The sequence below is a fragment of the Guillardia theta genome (assembly GCF_000315625.1).
Source record: "Guillardia theta CCMP2712 unplaced genomic scaffold GUITHscaffold_188, whole genome shotgun sequence".
Lineage (NCBI taxonomy): Eukaryota > Cryptophyceae > Pyrenomonadales > Geminigeraceae > Guillardia > Guillardia theta.
Window position 1 is genome coordinate 43,827 of NW_005434488.1, and position 6,338 is coordinate 50,164.

Here is a 6,338-nt window from a genome sequence, read left to right on the forward strand (position 1 = left end):
CAAGTGAGCTGAACAAATCTTGACAAAGTTCAAACATGGTGGAGGCAAACGTCCCATTGGGCTTCTTGTCATTCACATCAAAACACGATGCTTCTCTTCCCTGATGTTCTATCCCATCGTCTTTATCCAGCTCTCCTCCACCTCCTCCGGCTCCTCCTAGTCTGCTCTGCTCTGATCTGCTCTGATCTGCTCTGCTCTGCTCTGCTCTGCTCTGCTCTGCTCTCTGCTCTGCTCTGCTCTGCTCATATATTCTCCGCTCCATTTCTCTCCCTCCTGTTACTAATTATCCCGCCATTTCTGAGGAGCTTCCGAAATTATCCTAGCTTGTGTACCCGGCGTTGCCAGTTTCCATTACTGCCAGATTATGATCGAATTTCAGTTTTAATCTACGTTGCCGTAACCATCACAATCAATGTTGTCAACATCACCATCACATCACATCATATCATATCACATCATATCATCACAAGCAGGCAGGCATGTCTGACTGGATGATCAGGCATGATCACGGTATCACAACGGAAAGATTGAAGTTTGCCATCAGCTTCGAAGACCTGTACACGACTGGGTTGTTCCGCAACAAGCGAGCGGTAGGCAAGTTTCATGTACGGCCTCGACCCTGCCGTCAGCGCGGCTTCCAGTAGCGCGACCTCGGCGAGAACGCGAAACTAGCGTACAAGATCAACAAGAGCTTGCGCATGGCTCTGGTGAGAGAAGCTGACTTCATGAAGAAAATCAATGACGACGACGACGACGATCGGAGTATGATGACGACGAAGGTGCCGGTATGAAGGTTGTTGTATGACGGTACCTTGCAAATCTCCTGATCATCAATGTAGCAGCTCTCGTCTTGTACATTTACTATGCTAGTCTCATCGCCTCAAGTTTTCCTGCTGCTAGTCATTTCAGGTTTTAAGCGGCTCAATAAAGAGACTCGGAACCCACTGAGTCGATACTCGAATGCCCCGGCCTTCCGCTCGCTGAGCAAGGAGCTGCTAAGGCCCTGAGACGAAACATTCCCAAGTTCATCAGGAAGTTCATCATGACGGGCTCCTCACACGAGTCAGCCACTGCAGGTACGCAAGACGTGTGATCCCTGTCGCCCGGGACGCGGGTGTTGAGTGGCCAATTCCATGCAAGGAGGGACAAACTCGATGAATTCCAAGCAAGGAGGGAGAAACTCGCATGCAAGGGCAGGGTGACCAGGTGCTTGCTCTCAGATGAAACCGATAAACAATCAAGAAAACACAGGCCAGATTAGGACATGTTCCTGATCGCAACATGATCTGGTTGTTGTGAGCACTGTCCTATAGCTATCTACCAGCGAACTGCAGTGCAAGCCCCCTGTTTCTCTCCTCAACGTTGTGAGCTAAGGATCATCCCTACTCGTCCGATCCCTCCCTCCTCTCCTCTTCCACTCTCCATCCCTACGCTGCTTCCTCTCTCCATCCCTACGCTGCGTCCTCCCTTCCCACCTCCACCCTTGCTGTTTTCATCCTTTCTCTTCCTCGGTCATTTTCATAGAAAGGAGTATGAGGCAATTTCTGCCTTTAGAAGCTTGTGAATGATGTGATGAGGCGGACTCGTAGGCTTGTAGTATTCTTTCGTAGCTTTCCTAGTCAAGCGACACGTTTGACGGGCAGCATGGGGAAGTTGAAGCTTGTGGGGCTCTGCTGCTCTTGAGCCCCTCCAGCTTCTTGACGAGCGCTGCTAGCTGCGAGCCTCCTCCTTCACACGCCTTTTGGGAGGGAAACCTCTCTTCCTCCGCTACCTGCACATGGCTCTGCTTGCCTGGCTTCACTGAGCTCAACGGTTCTTGCCTGCCATGTCTCCCCTGCGGCTCCTCAAGTCACAGCCCATGCTGGTACCCCACACGAGAAGTGCAGACTGACATGGGTAGCTCGTCTTGCGTGCCAACCTGCGCGGACGCGTCGCTTGTCAGCACGGGAGTGTGGAGCCAGCAGAAGGACATAGTCTCCTGCCAATGCGCGAACAAGCTGGTGACTCGTTTCAGAGATCGTGTGGAATGTGCTAACTTTGGGAATGTCAACGAGCCAAACTGTGCTGGACCAAAATCCTCAGTGGAGTTCTCCTATATCATGCAAGAGAATATGGTCGTAGATAAATCAGTTGTCACATTTGCAATTCCATATAATGGGAACATACAACTTTGTCTTGACTCGTGTAATTCTGAACCGACTTGTCGTTGTTTCAGTATTTTCACGGATAGAAATAATGGTAGAAGGACGTGTATGTTCAGCGATTCTTCTTGCCGTGCGATGAATGTGAAGAGCTGGGATCGTCAACCTTCTGTTCTCTACATTAAGAACGCTAGTACCTGTTCAAAGCAGTGTGACGGTTCTACTGTTTCAGTCGACAGCATTGCATACTGCCAGTGCGGTCAAGGAACTTATCTTGATGCAGCGACCGATACAGCAAGAGATTGCATAGCAAAAGATTCTTTGACCTTTCACAGCGTCATTCCTGACGTCTTTAACCAGAGCACGAGCCTTGCAATGTGTGCGACTACTGCTAGAAGTCAAAAGCGAGAATCATTCTGCTTCAGCGCCTCCACCAGAGCCTGTTATTCTCGAACGGATTCATCTAGCGTTTGCTCGAGGGATAGTTGGCAAGGGCATGAAGTGAGTAGGAGGTTCTCGCTTTATCTTACTCCGCTTCCATGGGACGAGGCAGAAGCTTTTTGCAACAGTCACGGGGGTCATCTTTCCTCTATCACCAACCAGAAGGACAAGTTGCTGATGGAGGGGCTAGTGCAGGGCATAGAGAACGTGTGGATAGGACTGAACTTGGATTCTCATCATGCAGATAGCAATGGATCTGACATCCGTTGGTCCGATGGCATGTTTCTCAGCAGTTTCAATCAACTCTTCCGTGAAATTCCTCGATCTGGATGCGTTGCAATGCGTTCCTTGTCATCGACAGCTGCTTTCCCGGCCTTTGCTTGTGATCGTTCGTTTGCTTTCTCATGCTCTTACATGGTGGATGATATCATCAAGATAGAGCAAGACCTCCAATGTTACTCCACTTCTTCTGTTTGTCGCGTTTGTCGCAACTTCAACGAGTCGATTGGACCTCATTTTGTTGTTGGAGTCGGAGACGTAAAGACGCGATGGTGCCCGGTTAGTTGTGAGTCGAGTTACGTGGACTCTTACACCTTGCATGGATGTAATGGGGACAACAGTAATGCTACTTGCTCAAAGGCGAAAGCTTGCAGAACTTTCATGGAAAACGGAACAGTAGAATGTGATAGAAAATATTTGCAATGCAGCAAATTTGAAATTCGCGGCGAATTTGAAATTCACTACTATTCCTTGGCTGTCTGGCTTTTGGGGCTTGGACTACCCTCAATGCTTGCTACAATATTCTTGTTTTTCTCAATGGTTTACTATCCATCAGTTTGGACTACGAAGGATAAGAAAAGGCATTGTGTGTCCTGCGGTACTTCACTTTGCTTCACGTGCTACATGAATACAGCAGAAGAGACCCCTCCATCTCCTGAGAATCAGACGGTAGAAGTGATTATGCAAGGTTTCGTGATGTTGCAAGCTAAGTGTTCTTGGAGAAAAAGTCTGATTTGCTTGACCTGCAATGAAAACAGACCCTCTCAATGCGATCAAGTCTGTGCTCGATACGGCAGACGGGTAAGGCAGTGCAATGCCATGGAAGACAAGAAGTTTCATTCATTACCGGACGCATCACTCAAATCGCTTGTTGTCAGTATCAAGAATGCGTTTTTATTGAAATACGATTTACGAATACAAGTTTGCTTCTCGATTCTCCTCATCTCTGTGATACTTTTCTTGGCAGTCTATAGTGAAATGTCACGAAATCATTCTCGGATTACAGAAAATGACGCGCTCGCAATCTCTCTCATAACCCCGTTGGTTTCACTACCTGTGTCTTGTCTTGCTGTCGTTTGCTTTTGCATGATCGTAGCAGAGCTGGAGAAGTCGCTTTGTTGCGTCTGTTCAAACGATTTCTCATGTCCGAGCTGCCACATGAGAAAGTTTAACAAGCTTATGGACAAGTCTCCCAGAGAGCTTCAAAGGTTGCGAGGAGAACGACCCGGTCGCTTCATCTACGTGAGGGACAACAAGCCGTGCAGCAGAGTTGATCTGAATGATTCGATATCCGGTAGGATAGTTCTCAAAGTGCGTCATATGGAAGAAGAGGGGAGGCCCCAGCCCCTCTACTACCTCAAGTCTGATGTTTCCTTTGCTTGGCTTCATCTCGACAACACATCAGGAGATTTGACGTTCGACACCTCCAAGATAACTGAAGACAATCGCAAGACTTCGACCATCACGTTAGTCATCGCAGCATTCAACACGTCTGGTTTCTGTACTACGAAGATCCAAGTATTCCTCGACGCTTGTCCTTCTCCTCCATCAAATCTCAGATACCCTCAATGCGACGGCTACTTGCTGATGCTTGAATCGCTCCTCTACAAGCAATGCTACATCACAGGAATGCTGCAGTGCTCGTGGTGTAGACAAGATGCGTCAGAACAGATGATATGTCAAACTTGTATCAACGAAGGCAAACGATCGCCTCTTGTCTGTCAGCAATGTTTTCACGGGTACGAGTTTCGACAAGTTTCGCATCATCGTCTAGGGCATGAGTTTGTTAGACGAGCACCGGCACAAGTAGGATCATACGTTCAACGAGCAGATGGGGGAATCGAAAAGATTGAAGAGATGTCTACAGGAATACTCGAAAACGAACCTTTCATACCCCTTGACCTGTTCTATTTCCCTGTACCCCTCTTTTTTCTTGCCAACGGTTTTTACATCTCAGTCAGTATTGTGATTTTGGGGTTTTCAGGATTAGCTATCCTTTTAACTTCGATTTTTGGTTTATATTTTGCTTATGGTGCATCCGTGGTAGTCTTTTGGCGGGAGGAGCGCAATGTGAGGAGATATAGATACTATAAGACATCACGTCGAGGGTCAGACGTCGTCAGAGATCTCCAAGAGAGCGATTATCCTTCCTTTCAAGTGTTGGGAACAGATTCGATCCCGATGCATACACACGTGGAGGCATCGGCAAGGCTGGAGGAACATAGCTTCCCTCCTGCTCGTTTCCGATCTCTCAAGGTCTTGCCCAAGGGTGTCTTTCTCAACGAGGATAGCGGGACTTTGTACGGATATCCGCTTGAAGAAGGTGAGTTTGAAATACAAGTTGAAGCATACAACGAGATCGGCTCGTCCACTTGCACGTTGCTCATGAAGATCGTCGAACGCCATGCTTCAAGCGCAGTGCGTGCATGCCCCAGCGCTTTCTCAGAAGCTCCTCTAGTGTTACTCCATGAAGACAACGAGCAAGAGAGGACGATAGAGATTGAAACCTTACAGGAGGACGACTATGCGATCAGCGAACTCAGATACTTGAAAGGACAACTGCGAGAAGGGATTGGAAACGTGTGCTCTGAAGGATCATATCAGATGCTCTCGACTCACCCGAATCTAGTGAATCTTGATCTTGATGCTGAAACAGGAGAAGTTTCTTGTTCGCTTACCCTTCGCACAATTCTCTCCTGTTTTCCAGCCAAGTGTGAAGCGATCTTTCTGTCTGAGAAAGCCGAGGTCATCCGCAAGTCTCTCTTCCTATCCATCGCTCAAGTCTCGTCCTGTCAGCCTCTGCCCCTGGCCTCCATCCGGTTCGCGCGCTTAAGCAACGCAAACTACATGAGCAGCATGCGGCTGCCAGACTTCCCGCAAGTTGCGCAGGTCGAGCCCCAGCTGTTCTCCCTTAGCTCGGGTGAAGAAGTGTGTATCGCTCCCTGCCTTGTCTCTCTGCCAGCAGTCATGCGCTCGTTGACTGAGCATGTCGCGTTTCATTCCGGTCTCACCCTCGTCGTCGTCGAAGTTTTGGCAGCTCACGCGAGGACAGGACGCATGCGGGTCACGCCAGGCAGAAGCAGAGGAGGCGGGGGGCTGGAGATGGAGGTCAGCTGGGATCGAGCAGGCGAGGTGTGGGAGGAGGCAGTGATGGGGAGTGACATGTACATATACGTGACAAGCGTGTTGCCCGGCTGGACCCTGAGACCGCTGCGATCCCACGTCAATGACGAGCTAGTGGAGCAGAGGAACGCGCTTCCCCCCGGGCTGAAGCTCAGCTCGAACGGAGTCATCTACGGTAAAGCGCGGGTCTTGCAGCCTGTCGTTGGGTTCGAGTTGGGGCATGCAGCGAGTCAAGGCGAAGAGAGCAAGACCATCGCCATGACGGTGACGTCATCGGCTTCCGCGAGGTATCGAGCAATATTGAGTTCTTTCCTCTTCGCCCACCAGCTCTTCATGGCGATGTTCCAACGGAAG